This window comes from Sinocyclocheilus grahami, unplaced genomic scaffold (assembly GCF_001515645.1).
Source record: "Sinocyclocheilus grahami isolate Dianchi unplaced genomic scaffold, SAMN03320097.WGS_v1.1 scaffold319.1, whole genome shotgun sequence".
NCBI classification, from domain to species: Eukaryota; Metazoa; Chordata; class Actinopteri; order Cypriniformes; family Cyprinidae; genus Sinocyclocheilus; species Sinocyclocheilus grahami.
In genome coordinates, this window is record NW_015505498.1 from 1,531,645 (window position 1) to 1,550,389 (window position 18,745).

Consider the following 18,745-nt stretch of genomic DNA (forward strand, 5'->3'; position numbering starts at 1 on the left):
TGGTGGCACATGGATCTTTTGCTCTGAAAGTAATGAAAACAACATTGTATCTAATTTTGATGATGCATGGGATTGAGTTTAGACAATACTGCCTTTGTTACAGAACTAAAGGTCGCTCCTCTCAATAATGCTCAATTTTCTATAATGTTGCCTAGTAACGTTACCAAAAAAAGTTAAAGCACAGCAAGACACAGCTATATATTAAAGCATAAAGAGGAAAATATGCATCTCTGATCTTCATTTGCAGATACGTTTGAGTTATTGTGATGCCTTCTGAACTTAATGTGATCAAAAGCATTAGCTATATTTCCTCACATCGACAAACATAACCAGATAAAATAACAGCTATGTCATTTATTAAAAGGTGTTGTGGGAATACCACAAAGCTTTAAAAACAATCTGGGTCATTTTCATACCAAAACTAAAAGCTAAATATATAACTAAATATAGATATTTTTTTTCTGTTGCACCATTTCATGACAAATAAGCAGCTTTCATAATTTTTTATGCAAAAAAAAGTATATGTTATTTCCATCTAAACCTTAAACTCATTAGTTGTTGTGTGTCAAGCTTCCATTTACCATATTTGATATGCTCTTTGCATGTGCATTAATCAGTGTTTATATAAGAATATAAAAGCTTAATATTAAACCTGTTTTTTGTTGTTTGGTTTTCAAAAGACTGGGATTATACTGTTTAGTTCGTATGGATTAAAAAATTGGTGGAATGGACATTTAATGGATGGACAAAAATTATTTTTGTTTCGAAGATGAATGAAAGTCTTATGGGTTTAGAACAACATGACAGTGAGTAAATTATGTATCAATGCACAAATTGATTGACAGGCAGAAAAAAAAATGAAATGAAATGAAATTATAAACAGAATTTCTTATTTTCTTTTGACTTTTGAGGTTAAGGGTGTATTTACACGACACTGTTTTCAACTAAAAACAGAAAACTTTTTAGGTGTTTATGAGCCTGAAAATGCAAACTTTTGAAAATGGGGTTCAAAGTGCAAGATTTTGAAAACAACACTGTTATCGTTTCTGTGTAAACTACAAAAAACATGAATTTGTGAAAACTGACGTCATGAACATGCGGATTATGTGTTCAGTCTAAAGGTATATGTGCAGATGTGTAGCGTTTCTTTACAACGTGACATTGCCAACTACTGGCCTGGCATGCATAATACAGCATTTTAAGTCATTCTTTTGGTTCCATATGAACAGGTATCATTTTGACAACATTGTCATCTGTACACAAAACATTTCAAAAACATAAAGGAACTTTTTTCTGTTTTTTAGAGCATCATTCTTGTTTAAACGTACCCTAAATATTACTTAATCATGTTCGTGATAGGCTTTTGTGAGCTTAGTCCTATTATTAGGTCTAAACATCAGCCTACAACTGCTCTCCTTTCTTTTGTAAACACTAAAAGCATAAACTCACTGTCCTGCTATTCTTTGCTGTCACTCTGCTGGTGATGGGACAAGGAACACACTGGTAAACATCCCTATGCTGGTGTTTTATAAAGGCTATCCTTCTCTATTTTAAGGTGTTCTATGGTCACTGACTGCACTAACAAGACTGTCTCAGGAGACCTCGCTGTATGGAACAGAAATGTTTCTAGGACAGGCTAATCTGATGAGTTCAGGCTCCCTCCAGCTCTCTCTCTCTCTCTTTCTCTGTAAGCAGTAAGAGAATAGAAGTACTGGGAGAAATGGTGCTACAGAGACAGCACCCAACATAGATTTAGTGTTTGAGGACATGGTTTTCTCTGTAAATGCATTAGAGTAGTGCTGAGATAATCACAGGCTGAGTGGAGGCTGGTTGAAGTGAAGTGCTGCGATTCCTAACCTTCTAACATCGCACAATGTCATTTACCCAAGTAGAACATGTCCCTGTTCCAACAGGAGTTACTCAGTCCATTTTAAAATGAAGGGCCTGCGGCAGCCGAGCAACTGCCTGTGAGATGAATGCGAATGCAAATGGATAACTATACTTACATTAGTCAAAAATACAAAGAATGCTAAAGAAATTTGGAGTTACACTATATTTTGATAGTCCACTTTAGACATTCTACTAATATTCTAATAACTCTGTATTTACATGGCATATAAGTCATACATTTTTAACTACATCCCAACTTACTCTCATTAGAGCATTAGAAGACTGTTAGGTTAGGGTTAGGGTTAGTAGAATAAGTTGACATGTACTTGCAAAGTTACTTATAGTTAGTAGAATGTCTAAAGTGGACTATCAAAATAAAGTGTTGCCAAATTTGGAATGAAATCCTATAAGGATCATATTGGAATCCTTTTAAGACTCCATCATTCAGATATGATCCAACATCCCAATTTTCACTTCCTCACTCTTAGCAGCTTTTGATTTTATACCATTTGGATTGGTTTCAAATTATGACAGAAATTCCATTAGAATTCCTTTAGGACTGTTTTCACTCAATTAAATCACTTAAAATCTCTACATTAAATCATAAAGTAATCAAGTAGCGAAGGCATCACTGATATATTGACATATATATAAACACAATACATACACCTAATATTCCCTGCCATTCCACAGTATAACAGTATAACTTTGGTTACACTACACTACACTCTGGTAGCACACACCTTTATTTTCTCCATTCACCCTCAGGCTATTAGCCTCCTTCGGCAATCATTACTTCCACATTAAATACTATATTCCCCATCTAGATGTGAAAATGCAGAGACTCACTCACACTTACCTGTCAGAAACATTTAAGGGATCTGCTTTTTGTAGTTCACAATCAAATTAACTTAGCACAAGGCAAACAGACTTTGGAGACTTGAAAGAGGACAAAACAAGCAAATTGAGGTTAATAATTAATTTTATCTCCATGCAAAAGTCCTTCTGAACTCTCTGATTTGGCTTCAGAGCCAACCATTGACTTTCCTCCCAGTGCACAATGTTAACTTTGCTATAACTATAAAAATATAACTTTGCTTATATAATATAAATATAACTTTGCTATAATTTTGAATATTTGCTTTCGATAAGACTTGATTAGTTTAAAAGTAGACATGTCAAGCTTTCTATAGATATCTCTCTCTCTTTGTTGAGTATTTGCTGAGTTACAGTTCATTTTAATGACGCGTTTCTAAATGAAGATCACGCAGACCAAGGCAGCAGACTGCACGATGCAGATGGGCACAGTGAGTGCGTCGCCTGTCTGGGCAGCGCCCACGCAGAGGCTGCGCTCACTGAGACAGCATGCTCTCACTATGAGAGCATGAGTCTCGCCCTCTCCGCTCACGGACCGTCCTTCTTTAATGAACTCATGTCATCACAGCTCCCTCGTGCTTAAATCTCCCCCCAATGCCTCAATCTGCCTATGTGCTTTACACTTGAGGATCAGCGCCCGTCATCAGCTAGAAGCGGCTTGATTTTCTTTGGCTCATCTGAGGAGGAAGCTGTCATTGATGACTCCATGTCATTAATGGCTTCGGATGCTGAAGAGTGGGCGTGTTTTCCCGTGAAAAGAGCGTGAAGAGCCCGAGTTGCCTGACGCAGACAACATGGCCCAGCGTGGACAGCGAGCTGATCCCCATTCTAACTAAGGCTGTGGAGGATCTCAGCCTGGCTTGGTTAGCTCCGGAAGAGCCTGCCCATGGCCTCCTTGATGAGTGGTACCTGAAGGGACACCGTCAACATTCCTCTCGCCAACGCCCCACTCTGTTCCTGCCGGCAGTTCACAAGGAACTCACCGGGATGTTGCGTACCCCCTACTTGGAGCGTGTTAATCCTTCTATTTCCACCGCTCTCACCACTGTTGACAGCGCTGAACAAAGGGGTTATATCAAGCTCCCCCCTCTGGAAGAGGCGGTCGCTGCGCATCTGTGACCTCCATCGTCCCTGTGGTTGAAAGCCCATGCAGTGCATCCATCTAAGCCCAGCAGGACTACCTCAGCCCTAGCAAACAGGGCTTATTCAGCAGCTGGCCAGGCTAGCTCAGTGCGTCACATGATGGTGGTGCTTTAAGTGTTCCAGGCCAAACTTCTCCACACCATGGATAAGTCCAGCCAGAGTTCTGATGTCTTTAGAGAGCTGCGCACTGCGACAGACCTGGCTCTGTGTGCTAATAAGGCCACTGCGCAGGCGATCGGCATGGCCATGGCCAATTTGGTGGTGCTGGAGCGCCACCTTTGGCTGAATTTGAAAGAAATCAGGGACGCTGCCAAGTTCGCCTTCCTAGACTCTCCAGTCCCTCCTAAGGGACTGTTTGGCCCTGCCGTGATTGGGTTTGCAGAGCGGTTTACAGTGGTGTCATTCAAATTAGGGACTTCACGTCTCCTCAGGGCTTTCCAGAGGATGCTCAGCCTCATATCGGCCCCTGCCGTGGATGGGTTTGTAGAGCGGTTTACAGCAGCGTCATTCAAATTAGGGACTCCACGTCCCCTCGGGGCTTTCCAGAGGATGCTCAGCCTCATGTCGGCCGCCTCCTCTGTGATTCCTCTGGGCCTGTTCAACATGCAGCCCCTTCAGAAGGTTCTCACGACAGATGCCTCCAACTCTGGTTGGGGAGCTCTGCACGAGGGCAGACCGGCATCTGGCTCCTAGTCAAACCTGGAGCAGCACTTACTCATCAACTGCCTCAAGATGATGGCCCTTAAAACCTTCCTGCTGGCCTTAAGGGGCACCACGTCCTGGTCCATTCGGACAACATGATGATAGCCTTTATCAATCATCAAGGCTGTCTCAGATCACACTACCTTCACACGTTGGCTCGAGGCCTCATTTTATAGGCACAGGGCAAACTCCTCTCACTGAGAGCAGTTCATGTGCTGGGCAGACTGAACCAGGGGTCAGACATGCTGCCCAGGGACAATGTAGATCCAGGAGAATAGAGACTACATCCCCAAACGGTTCAAATGATTTGGTCTGTCTTTGGGAGGGCAGAGGTGGACCTCTTCACCTCAGAAGACAACTTACACTGCCCAATCTACTTTTTGAGACAGCAAGATGCCCTGGCCCGCAATTGGTCCAGTGCTCACCTGTATGCCTTCCCCCTGGTTGCCCTGCTTCCTCAAGTCATCAGACGGTTCAGGGAAGACAGATGCTCAGTCCTTCTGGTGGCCCCACTCTGGAGGAATCATATGTGGTTCCCTGAGTTGATTCAGCTGCTATCAACAGCCCCTTGGCCGATATCACTGAGGGGGGACCTTCTCTCGCAAGCGAAGGGCATGATTTGGCATCCCTGGCCAGAGCTGTGGAGCCTTCATGTTTGGCCCCTTGACAGAAGTCTTTACATCTTTATAGCACCGCGAGTTAGCTAATACCATTTTGGAGGCTAGAGCTCTGTCTACAAAACGTCTTTATGCTATTAAATGGTCAGTCTTCCTTGACTGGTGTGCAGCACGGGATGAGGAACCTGTCCTCTTGTGAAGTGTTCCACATGCTAAAGTTTCTTTAAGAGCTGCTGGATAAGGGGCGCACCCACCCACGCTCAAAATGTATGTAGCAGTCATCGCGGCAAATCATTCTCTTGTGGCTGGCCAGTCAATCGGCAGAAACGACTTAGTCGTTTAATTTCTGAGGGGAGCTCGTAGATTGAATACGCCTTGCCCTCATACTGTACCGACTTGGGACTTAACTATAGTCCTCATGGCCCTACGGGGCCCTCCCTTTGAGCCACTCCAGTCAGCCGACTTGCGGCCCCTGTCACTTAAGAGCGCCCTCCTTTTGACTTTAGCGTCAATCAAATGAATGGGTGACCTGCAAGCACTGTCAGTCAGTGCTTCCCGTCTTGAGTTTGGGCCTAACGACTGTAGAGTCGTCCTCAAACTGAGACACGACTTTGTGCCAAAAGTGCTCTCCACTCCATTTAGAGCACAAGTCATCACCCTTCTAGCACTCCCCAATTCAGATGGTGAGCAGGGTCCTAATCCACTATGCCCGGTTCAGTCTCTTAGAGTGTATGTCGAGCACTCTGGTCTGTTTAGAAACTCAAATCAGCTCTTTGTGTGCGTCAGAGGCCGCTCTAAAGGGCTGCCGGTTACAAAGCAGAGACTATCTCACTGGATGGTGGATGCTATAGCCTTGGCTTATGCCTCAGTGGGCTTGCAGTGCCCTATAGGTGTGAGGGCCCACTCCACCAGAGGAATGACCTCCTCCTGGGCTTGGTCCAGCGGGATTTCTATTGGTGATATTTGTGCGGCCACCAGCTTGTCGTCTCCGTCTACCTTCACCAAGTTTTATAACTTGGACGTCCCTGCCCTGCAGGCACAGATTTTGTCAGCTTAATTCTACCTAATCCCCTTTGTAAGTGGAGAGGGTTATTGGGTCTCATTATTGGCTCATGCTTAAAGGAGCCCTCAGTACGAGTGCTCCGGCTCGCAGACCGGCTTTATTCTGCACTTGCTTATAGCACGGTGCTATTGAACGTGTTCCCCATAAGCGTGTCAATGCAACTGCAGAGACCATTCGAAAGGGAACGCTCTAGTTACTAACGTTATCTCGGTTCCCTGAGATAAGTGAATGAGTATTGCATAGGCAGCCATGCTATAAGGCTGCGGTCAAATCGATGACCATCACTTCAGTCGAAAGATTCTGGCAAAATGGCACTCAGAGCCAGCTTTTGGCGGGTTGAAGCGCCATTGGTTCGTGCAGCTACACAACGTGAACAAATCAGGTTTCAGTATCAGAGTACACAGGAGTTTTCCCATAAGCATGTCAACGTAATGCTTGTTCCCTTATCTCAAGGAACTGAGGTTATGTTAGTAAACAGAGCGTTCTTTATGTCACTATTAAATAGTTTTTTCTTGTTTCAATTTGAACTAAAATTAGTAATGCTTTTTCTCAAACAAGACAACATTTTGCTAATGGTGTAAGAAAAAATGAACTTAATTTAATTCTTATCTAAAAAAAAATCTTAATAGCTCATGCAGCTTCGCTTCAAGTAAACTGATCTTATTTTAAGAATATTTAGATACTGATAAAGAAAGTGATTTTCTGCAGTGTAACAAGTCTCATAAAAAAGTGCCTCCATATGAAAACCCTTTCTATTAAGCCACTGAATGAGTCAATAGAAAATCAGCAAGGCAGCTGCCTTTAGTTTTAGATAAAGTCTTTCCATTTGGGGACATCTGAAGGACACATGGAATCATATGAAAAGAAAAATGAAAAGAAAATGAAATGAAAAAGTGTATAAAGTCTCTCAATGTCAAGTGCAGTATTTGTCTATGAACGCCTGCCCCGCCTCCACCCTACCTTTCTAGGCCACTATGAAGAGCAACAGGGGCACTCCATTAGAGAGCAATCATGCAAAGTCTCCTGACTCCACAGAAGTAGAGATCTAGAGTGTCACTGTCAGCAGCGGGAGAGTGAAAGAGAGAGAAAAAGACATGTATAAAGCTTATGGCATACTGTATATGAATCAGTTCTGCTTCTCTTTGTGATAAGTACTTTTACCGCACATCTCTTACCCTCACATAAAAGGGTCTATCTTGATCTATTTTTGTTCGCTCTTTCCATCTTCTCTCTAAGACCATGGTAAATTTTTTATGAAGATGCGTCTAAGAGGAATTCTATTTGTAGCCATACATGAACACACAGTTTTCGCTTTCCTCTGAGACATGCTGCTTTAGAGGCATTTCAACTCTTAAAAAAGTCTGTAAAAATAGGGCCCGACCTACTGTGCTAAAGGAATTTTCCATATTGAATTTCCACCTGTGATTTCCCAGTATTTTGAATTTTACGTTGCAAAATTTTAGAGAAAAGATTTAGGTTTAAAAGAAATGTCTGTACACTTAATGGATAATGTCCTGGCAGAAAATGACCAGTACCTTTTCTGTTTTTCCACATTTTTTTATTTTTGTAGACACAGAATATGCCCTTATTGTCAGGGTTGGGGATGAAGGGATGAGGCGAGGACTCAGTAGTGCAGAATAACGGGCTTTTAATAGTAAAACAAAACAAAAACTACCCCATGGGGGGAAAACAGGCAGGCAAGGCAGGATCACGACACGACACATTCGATGGTGATACGATGACGAACTGGCACGGGACTGCAAACACAAGTAAAATAAACAGGGAGCAATTGAGGAGGGTAACAAGGGAACACATGTGGGGCAAATTAACCAATAATCAGGTAACAAGATGGGTGGGGTCAAGACAATTGACATGAGAGCACATGGCACACAGGAAACAAAGACAAAAGCTATGTGCTCACACAAAACAAACACAAGCACATGGCCAGCAAAACAAACACAAGCCATGTGCTTGAACAAAACAAGACAAGAACACGCAGCTAATGAAAAAACTCATAAGCCGCGTGTTCACACAAGACAAGACAGCATGCAGCCAGCGAAAACCAAGCTGCGTGCTACACAGCACAAGACAAATCAGAACATGAAAAGCACGCAGCCGATAACACGAGCTGCGTGCAACAACAACACAAGACAACAAGAAAAGCACTCGGCTGAACACAAACCGTGTCCTACACAAAACACAACACACATGGACAGAAGAGCACATGGCCGAGCAAACTCGAGACCGCACGCTCCCACAACAAGACAGAACATGGAGCGCAAGTGTCTGGACCCCGACACGAAACCGAAACTCAACAAGACATGAGTGCCGGGATCTGAACACCACGCTCCAACATGAAACAGGACACGCAGACGAGAGCGCACGGCTCGAGCACTCTCGAAGCCGCACGCTCACATGAAAACAACGACATGACGGGAGTGTCAGGGCTCTGTCACAAAACCATGAATAACACTAGACCGAAGTGACAGAACGCTGAGAACTTTTTCTCAAAATCTTCAATTAAATCTTTCACATGCTTTCAAAAGTCGATAATGTTGCCATTTCAGATTTGAGTGTTTTTGTATGTATTGTATATATTTTGTATTTAAATGATCTTGTTTGGGAATGGGATGGGGGACGCCAATTGGGATTTTGCCTAGGGCGTCAAAATGGCTAGAAACGGCCCTGCATAATAAAACAAATTGGACTTTAATTTAATTTGATAAACTGTTAATTAAAGGTTATGTAATTTTTTTGACTGTACTAAAGCATAAAAAATACTATAATATGTTGTTATGCAGATATTTAGGAAGCATGCTACCAGTTGGAAGAAAAAAGAGCGTAATGCAACTATGTAAGCCCACAAATGAACTGGGTCAGAGATCGCAGATTCTACACGACCTAAAAAGTCTTGGCATCCATCTAAAAATCTCTATGGCTAAATCAACTCATCAACTTACAGTGTAAGGTTCATTGCCTTCCATTGTCAGTTGCGCTTGTTCTGTTGTTGTATGTCTTCAATCTGGCAACCCACGTGAGCGTCAACTCTCAGCACGAGGGGGTGTAGGAGAAGACATTCTCTGCAATATTTTGAATTTGGACAACAGTACCCATTTCAACCACATCTATTTCACATACAAAGGCCATATCTTCAGCTTCCTCCCTCACACACATAAACACCTCGTGGAGTGTGGCCTTTTAAAGCCTGCAGAGATTCACGCCTCTCAAGATGGGTTCGTCCAATGAGGAAGGCTGAACTCCCAAGCGGGAGGTTGGAAATACTGGGGATTTTTATGACTCTTTGTCTGTAAGCATGGTATTTTGCATATGTAATTCACTTGAGTGTTGCTGCAGAAATTAGTAATGATTCTTAGAACATCCATATGTTGCAGAGGTATCAGCATGTAATATGCACTCTCAGTTAGATCATCCGAAGACGAATTCATAGATACTAGACATGGTAGAGTTACTTATATGTATGAGTGGTTTATCGTAAGCATGAATAAAAATAGTCTATAATACAACAGATTAAATACAACACAGCAATAATATACACAATGGCCTGAAGAAAATGGGTGTTCATTCAAAGAAGGTTTTCCTATGAATTAATTAGTAGAACAGTCCATTTCTCCTGTGCATTTTTACCCCTTGTTTCTGGAGAAAGCAGAATGAGAGCCGGCTCGCATTCCACAAGGTTGTAAATGTATCGGGTTACCATGAAACCAGGGTCTTGTTCGGCGTCCTGGGGTGTTACAAAGTATTTGTGAAATCTAGCTAACAAAATATATATTGTGTGTTGGAGTGGTCCAGACGCTACAGCATTGTTGGTCAAGGGCAGCTACTGGTGATTAGTAGTCCAGCAGCATTGCTGTTCAAGGACTAAGACAGGTAGAGCCCCAGTTATTTTAGGATGACATGGTTGGTAAATTACATCAGAGAAACGGAGGCACCTTCATTTCAAACACGCCGTAAATAACTCCAAACCCCAGAAAATCTCTCAATAAACTTGGGTTTTAATATCTTTTGATGTCAATAACATTCAGTTAAACAAACAATTCTAAATCTGAGTCAAATTAGGTATTCTTTTTTTTTTTTTTGATAAGACAAAAGAAGCAGAAAGAAGAGGAGAACGGAGGACAGAGGACAGAGAACAAGGGCAGAAAAACGCCTAATTCAATAACTGAAACATCCTTCTCCATTTACTCATTTACTAGCTCATTCTAGTGTTAAACTGTTTTGCTGCACCTGTCCTCCGCAATGCACATCCTCTGCAGTGTTATACTAATGATAAATACACCAGCACACAGGTCAAGATGAGAAAGTGGGGGAGTGTCTGTCAATTTAGTTAGCCTTGTACCGGCAGTCTCAATGAGTGCGATATTGATCTGTCAGACTACACCCCTAAAGTCAGCTGACATCCTCCTTACTGGAATCTTAAACTTTCTACCCTTACAAAAAGTACTGTGGTGGTACCATGGGACAGTGATGATATCAGATGGTAATACACTGAAATGTACATGTATTGAATTATTACAATATTTATAGACTTTGTACTGTGTACATTTAAATTTATGATTTATAGTACATGATATTCCAAAGTATTTCAAAGAGTGACATGATATTAAGATGCAAACTTATAAGTATATTTTATTAAAAACTGTACTTACAGATAATATTAATGAAATTAAAGGCCACTTTTTCGTAGTTCACTTTCATTTTTCTATCCAAATATTTCTTTCATAGACTTCCACTTAAAAGTCCACATTTTAATAATGCAAATTTAGTTACATTTTATATCATTAACTTTTAATCATATGTTGTCATGCTTTACAGAAGTACACTAATTTTGATGTGTTGACTAACATACTAAAATTACATGTAAAGTACTACATTATCATTTTACCTGTTTTGTGTTAAAGGGCACCTATTATTATATTAGTAATACCTTTTATGATATTACTGTACATTTAAAGTCAATATATTTTAATTGTAAATTGTAACTTTATCATTACAAATATATTTAAATACATGACATTAAAGTATTTTTAGTTTATTGCAAATGCTTTTGGCACTTTAACCATATTTCAAAGACAATAGAATTATTACATTACATGTAAAGATGTATACTGTATGTCCTAATTAAATGGGTCAAAAAAGCATTCATAAGTTCAATTAATTGCATTTAATATAAATTAACATTACATTCAGTTCATACTCAAGTATATTCTTTTAAAGTATATTATTTCTGTAATAAGTACTCTTTTTAAACATGCTAAAGTGTACTTGTTTTTCACAATGGTGGTACCAAAACAAAACATCATTCTGTGCACAATAACTAAAAAGAACATCAATCTATCCCCTCTAAAGGAAATGAAGGTGTAAAATAACCTTAGTATTAAACACTAATTGCTGGTTTACCGGGTTTCCAAAAGTAAATGCAGCTGTCAGACACATATTTCTAAAATAGACATCCTTCATCCTTACTGTGCCTGTTTACTTTGATTAAAAGTAGATTGTGCCCTTCCCCTTGGAGGAAGTCACTAAAAGGGCATCACAAATTGTATTCACAAACATGCATGGCATTGAAATAATGGGCAAACACACACACACACTTCTTGCTAACAGGAACACACTGAGAAAAGTCAAAAGCTAAGTCTGGACACTGGAGCTTTTTTGTACATTCATATATTCTATGGCATTTCATTTTAGATGTTTTCTTATTATTTCAGTTAATATGAGACATCCTGGAGTATAATTAGGTAGGTTATATTTCATACGTCTCATTTCTCCTTGTCTAGAGAATGACTCTGCATATTTCAACTTGGCACAAATCAATGGCATCACTGACGTCAAACGTGGCATGACATATGTATGTGAATATGCAGGCAAATGAGAGTTACGACATATTATCAGTGAATCAATGACAAAAATAAGGAAATATAACAATTAACTATCCAATATTGACTGTTTCCTGACTGATTAAAAATAAATCTAATATCATCAGATAACTGATGAGGTACTGATATACAGTGTTTCTCGAGTTGTTTTTAATACTGTCTTTGATGGTATAGAAAATAGCACAGAGTGAACAATTACTGGCTCATCTTACCCCACTTTCCCCTCCTATATACTGAGCACAAGAAATTGTTTTGGACACAAGAACACGTTGTTGTTGTATTATTATTTATATATTACAGTTTTATTAATATTTTAAAGGGGTCCTATTATGCTTTTTCACTTTTTCAACTTTAGTTAGTCTGTAATGTTGCTGTTTGAGCATAAAAACGATCTGCAAAGTTACAAAGCTCAAAGTCCTCTTCAAAAGATATTTTATTTAACAGAAATCCCTTTTCAAAAACTACAACGAACGACTCATTTGGACTACAACGCATATTTTCCGGGATTTGTGATATCACAAATACCGACGAATGGGACGAGACCTGGTTGAGCTGCACTAGAGAAGGCAACGAGTGTTATCACTAAGATGGAGACACGCTAGCTTTCCCAAGGCAGACGAACTTAGAGTGGTTACAATCATCCGGGTTTAAATCGCACTCAAATTGATTTGATTTTGACGCAATATTTACACTGAAGCTCGCAGGCGGCTATGGTAAGGAGCATGACATTTCCCGACCAGGCGCCGAGTGGTGCCAATCACAGCACACACTGGCCCAGCTAACCAATCACAGCACATTTCTTATTTCAGAAGGCGGGCCTTTATTTGATACAGGAACTATTCGAGCCGTTCCAGTCTGTATCCAGATCAGATGATCACTGCAGTCACCCGCATCCAGTCCGTATCCAGCCCAGATGGTGGATCAGGACCTAGAGACGACCTCGACAGCCCTGAATGTCAGCAGAGATCAGGACAAAATGAGCCCCAGAGACAGATCCCCAGTGAAGACATTGTCTCCTAGATGGCCATAGGGACAAGACCACAGGAACCAGATGAGTCCTCTGCACAATCTAACTTTGTTGCAGCCTGGAGTTCAACTGCTGGTTTCGTCTGGCCAGAGGAGAACTGGCCCCCCGACTGAGCCTGGTTTTTCTCAAGGTTTTTTCTCCATTCTGTCACCGATGGAGTTTTGGTTCCTTGCCGCTGTCGCCTCTGGCTTGCTTAGTTGGGGACACTTCATTTCCAGCGATATCATCGACTTGATTGCACAGATACTATTTAAACTGAACTGAGCTGGATGACGACATCACTGAATTCAATGATGAACTGCCTTTAACTGAAAATTGAGTGTTTACTATTGTCATTTTGCATTATTGACACACTATTTTCCTATTTAATGCTGTAAAGTTGCTTTGACACAATCTGTATTGTTAAAAGCGCTAAATAAATAAAGGTGACTAATATTTATATTTTGATGTATTTATGCTGTTCAACTAACATTTTATTTTTTATTTTTTAATAGTTATAGTTTTAGGTACTGGAAACGAACAGGCCAAAATACCAATTAAACACACAAAGAGCTTTTTGAAAAGCCAGTGGATTGGGACGTTTGCATTTGGACAGATTTTAGAGAAATTCTGACCAAACATTAAATTTCAAACGCAAATGTACACTAAACATTTTAAATACCCCTTTAATAATAGAGATTTACACTGTAACCTACATGAAAAGTCATCAATGTCATTAAAAACAGACAGCACAAATCTGACTAAACAAATGATGCAAATGATAATTGCACATAATAATAATAATGTGATAATGGGTTGAAAATGACAGAGGCATTGTGCATTTGACATATTTGTGTTTGGGTGTTTTTAGCATATAATCACTTTTTTCATTGGACACAAACAAAGACAGTGTGATGGACAGACAGATGAGGCTTCAGCAAATGCATGGATAAAAGAAACAAACAAGCATGTAATTACATGCTTAATTACATGCTTGCATGTAATTAAAAACAATACATGTAATTGTCTGCATATTGCTTGAAAACAATAATTCAAATGCAAGACACACATATAAAGGGGTATGTGGTGGAATAAAAACATTGTGCACAATGTGCATTGAACAACACAAACAAAACGGAAATCCATTATGAGTGATGAATCTCATTATGTCAAATCCCACGATGCAAAATGTCTACAACTCCCACACATGCCTCTGCTAATGCTGCATACTGTACCTGTGTGACACAATCATCTGTAGTGAACTAACACACTAACAACATTTCCAGCTATCAGGGAACATTCCCAGTGCTTTGGCCAACATTTTAGAAAGGTTCACTGCAAGCTATTAACAAACTTTCTTCCAGGAACGTTAATAAAATATTCGTTCTATTAAGTTCTATAAGTTATCTGATCATTAATAATGTTTTCAAAAGGTTAGCACAAAAAAATACTACTAAGGGGCTGATGAACGTTCTAAGGTGTGCAATTATTTTCAGGGGAACGCACGGCTAAAGCAGTTCCAGGCTAAAGTAGTGTCCATATCACTTTCCTAAATGATTCCCATTATTTCAAAGGTCCTTACAGCCTACAACAGCAAAAGAACCAAAACCCACAACAGCACTGACCAAGCAAATAAACATAGTAAACAATATGATAAAAACCAACAACCTATTTCCATGTTTTTGCCACAATATTACTGTTACACACTGCTCCGAGACTGAAGGTTGAGGATCCACATGCAGCATATATTAAAGGGTAATCCAAAGACATAATCCAATAAACAGGCAAGAGGTCATAAACACAGGGTAAACAGTCCAACACAAAACACCAGGCAGGAAACTTACACCAACAGGGTAATCCAGAGAACAGGCAAACATGGAAAACCAAAAAACCGACAGGAGTCAAAACTATGGAACAGATAATCAATTGAGCACTCAGAAATGCAATTCTGTCAGGACCACTATCGTCAATATAACTTATGATTAACATACATTTTAGGTTGGGGGAATGGTTCTGCTCTGGGCAAACACTTCCTGCCCATCCACGCAGCCTAGCATGGATAGGAGCAGGGAGAGCAGAATACCCCCCCCCCCCCAGGGTAACAGAACAGAACCAAAATCAATGATAAATGTAGCAGATACCATTAATGTTCTATGTGATTATATTAACAACATGATTCAGTGGTCTGACTCAATGATATATTCACTGCAAAGTCCTGACTGGACAAGAGGAGGAGCTGGGGATGGAGGTGGGTGATTAGTTCCTAAGCAAAGCGATAGCTGCTGAATAATGACTGAAGGGACCTTTTGAATGAAATTATGATTGGTGTCGTGATCCTATAGGTAGACGTGGATCAGCTGAGTGTCAGCTGATGCGAGCTTGACCAACATGGCCTGCCAAAACTATCGTTACGCTCCATTAGTAACGCATACTCCAAAACACTTAAGCAAAACACAGGGCTTCAATATGGTTAGCAGAGAGTCTTAACAAGATGCAGGTGCAAACAATGAGTGCTGATGAGTGTGCGCAAAGGATTATGGGGTATGAAGTCCACGCTAGAAAGACAGTGAACAAGGAGGGAGTGCCGCATGGGCACTCCAGCAGGTGATCATGACTTTTATGTTTTATTAAGTATGGAAAGTAATCCTCTCTTTCTCCAGTTCTCTCTCCCTTACAAACGCACACACATATAGTACAGGCACACATACACGTGCACAGAAACGTGTTGTCAGAGCTGCTCTGATGACTTTATCAGTAAAATAGTTTAGCAACTTAAAGCTACATGACATTTCTTACTAGTGAGGTAATAACAGCAAATAATAGCAGATGAACTTAGAGTTTCGCTATTAGTAGAGACGCTGCTGCCGAACATTGTTGAAAGACGCACAGAGACTCATAGTGGTAATTTACACACGCTTTATCTCTCTCTCTCTCTCTCTCTCTCTCTCTCTCTCTCTCTCTCTCTCTCTCTCTCTCTCTCATAAAATCATTATTAACTGCATTAGTCTGCTATCAATGGCTCAAGCCTCCATTACTCTGTCTGAATGTGTGAGAAGTTAATCCTACACAAAAGAGCATTTTAATGACAAAAACCTGACAAATATCTTGAAATACATCATCTGAACAATGCCTTTAAGTGTGGTAACCATAGTATAAGCGGAATAATATTACTCAAGTCTGTTGAATTATTAGAAAATAATGCACATCGAGGTGTAACAGCCACTCCGCATCACCACCTCCGGTGTGCATTAATTTATAATAATTCAATGGCCTGCCGTCAATTATTCCTTACATCTTTCATGGAATGTTTTTTTTTCCTGAATTGTTTTAGTTGAATGTTTGTCTAACGCTTTTTAAATGTTATTACTTGTCTGAAAATGTTCAGAGAACATTCAAAAGTAAAGTTTCTATTATGTTTACAAAATAATAAAATGGTGTGTTCCCTTAAACTTAAAGTCTGCATAGAAAAAATAAAAACTTTTTTTTTAAACTGGCCGTTTTGAATATTCAAAGAATTAACTTAATGAGAACATTAACATTAACAAAATGTTCCTAAAACATTTTTATTAACTGGGTTCTTTGTCAAGCAAATAAAATGTTAATGAAATTAGGCCACTTAAATGTACTTTCAGAGGGTACAATTTTATATTTCTTAACATTCAGAAAATTCAGAATTAAAGTTCCTATAATATTTGCAAAATGTTGAATGTTCCCTTAACATTTGCACAACCAAGAAAAAAAAACTGAACGTTTTAAATATTTAGAGAACTAACTTAGCAAAACAGTAGCAAAAACAGTAACACTATTTTAAGGACCAATTTTCACTATTAACTAACTAGCATGCATATTACTAGCACATTGGCTGTTTATTAGTATTTATAAAGCACATATTAATGCTTTATTCTGCACAACCATATTTTAGATCCCTTAAAACAACCCCATACCTAAACTTAACAACTACTATTAATAAGCAGCAAATTAGCAGTTTTTTGAAGTTAATAGTGAGAATTGGACCTTAAAATAAAGTGTGACCGCAAAAATATAGAGCAAAAACGTTCTTAAAACATATTTTTGTTAGCTGGTTCTTTGGCAAGCAACTTCTTTTTTCATTTAGTAAAGCTGACAACAGGAACAAATGTAAGTTGAAAAAGAAACAAAATGCTACAATCAGTCCAGCTTTGATATTTATTTGTTTCTGTGAACTTGCACTATTGAACTATGGCTGTAATTCAATGTGGTGTTTAAAAACAGAGCAAAATCCAATCGTCCCATCTACAGATGCTGTTTCTGTCGGCAGCTCTGAAATAATGATTTGATTGCGGGTGTCCTCTTGCCTCACATGCCCCAATCCACCAAAAGCTAAGCCTGGATGAAGCTTAGTGCTGACTACCCAGATGGGCAATCCCTAAATGCATATATATGCAAATTTTCGGTCAGTGCACACATACATTTGTGTATGGGTGAACATTTCAGTATGTTCTGCTTGGTTAAAGATTTTATTTTAATTACCCAGGCCCAAAACATGGTGCATAGCTAGTATGAGGGATCAGTGATTAAGGTTTCCCATCATGCCTTGCGCATATAGTTTCAGGTATCACAGAAAGTGTGGCTTGTTTACTGCATTGGATAATCAAAGTCACCAAATATTGGTTATTTGATTCCTCCAATCCCTCCTTAGTAATCTCATGATGACAGATGTGCAGATATAGCTGGATAAATTAGAATGCCTTCCGAAAACCAGTCAGTATCTGGTGTGACCACCATTTGCCTCACGCAGTGCAACACATCTCCTTCGCATAGAGTTGATCAGGTTGTTGATTGTGGCCTGTGGAATGTTGGTCCACTCCTCTTCAATGGCTGTGCGAAGTTGCTGGATATTGGCAGGAACTGGAACACGCTGTCGTATACGCCGATCCAGAGCATCCTGAGCATGCTCAATGGGTGACATGTCTGGTGAGTATGCTGGCCATGCAAGAACTGGGTTGTTTTCAGCTTCCAGGAATTGTGTACAAATCCTTGCAACATGCCGTGCATTATCATGCTGCAACAACTGTGATGGTCATGGATGAATGGCACAAAAATGGGCCTCAGGATCTCGTCATGGTATCTCTGTGCATTCAAAATGCCATCAATAAAATGCACCTGTGTTCGTTGTCCATAACATACGCCCAGAGGCGGACAGTAACTAAGTACATTTACTTGAGTATTGTACTTAAGTACACTTTTTGTGTATCTGTACTTTACTTGAGTATTATTTTTTCTGGGAACTTATGACTTTCCGGGATTCATCCGTGAAGAGAACACCTCTCCAAAGTGCCAGACGCCATCAAATGTGAGCATTTGCCCTCTCAAGTCGGTTATGACGACGAACTGCAGTCAGGTCGAGACCCCGATGAGCACGACGAGCATGCAGATGAGCTTCCCTGAGATGGTTTCTGACAGTTTGTGCAGAAATTCTTTGGTTATGCAAACCGATTGTTGCAGCAGCTGTCCGGGTGGCTTGTCTCAGACGATCTTGGAGGTGAAGATGCTGGATGTAGAGGTCCTGGGC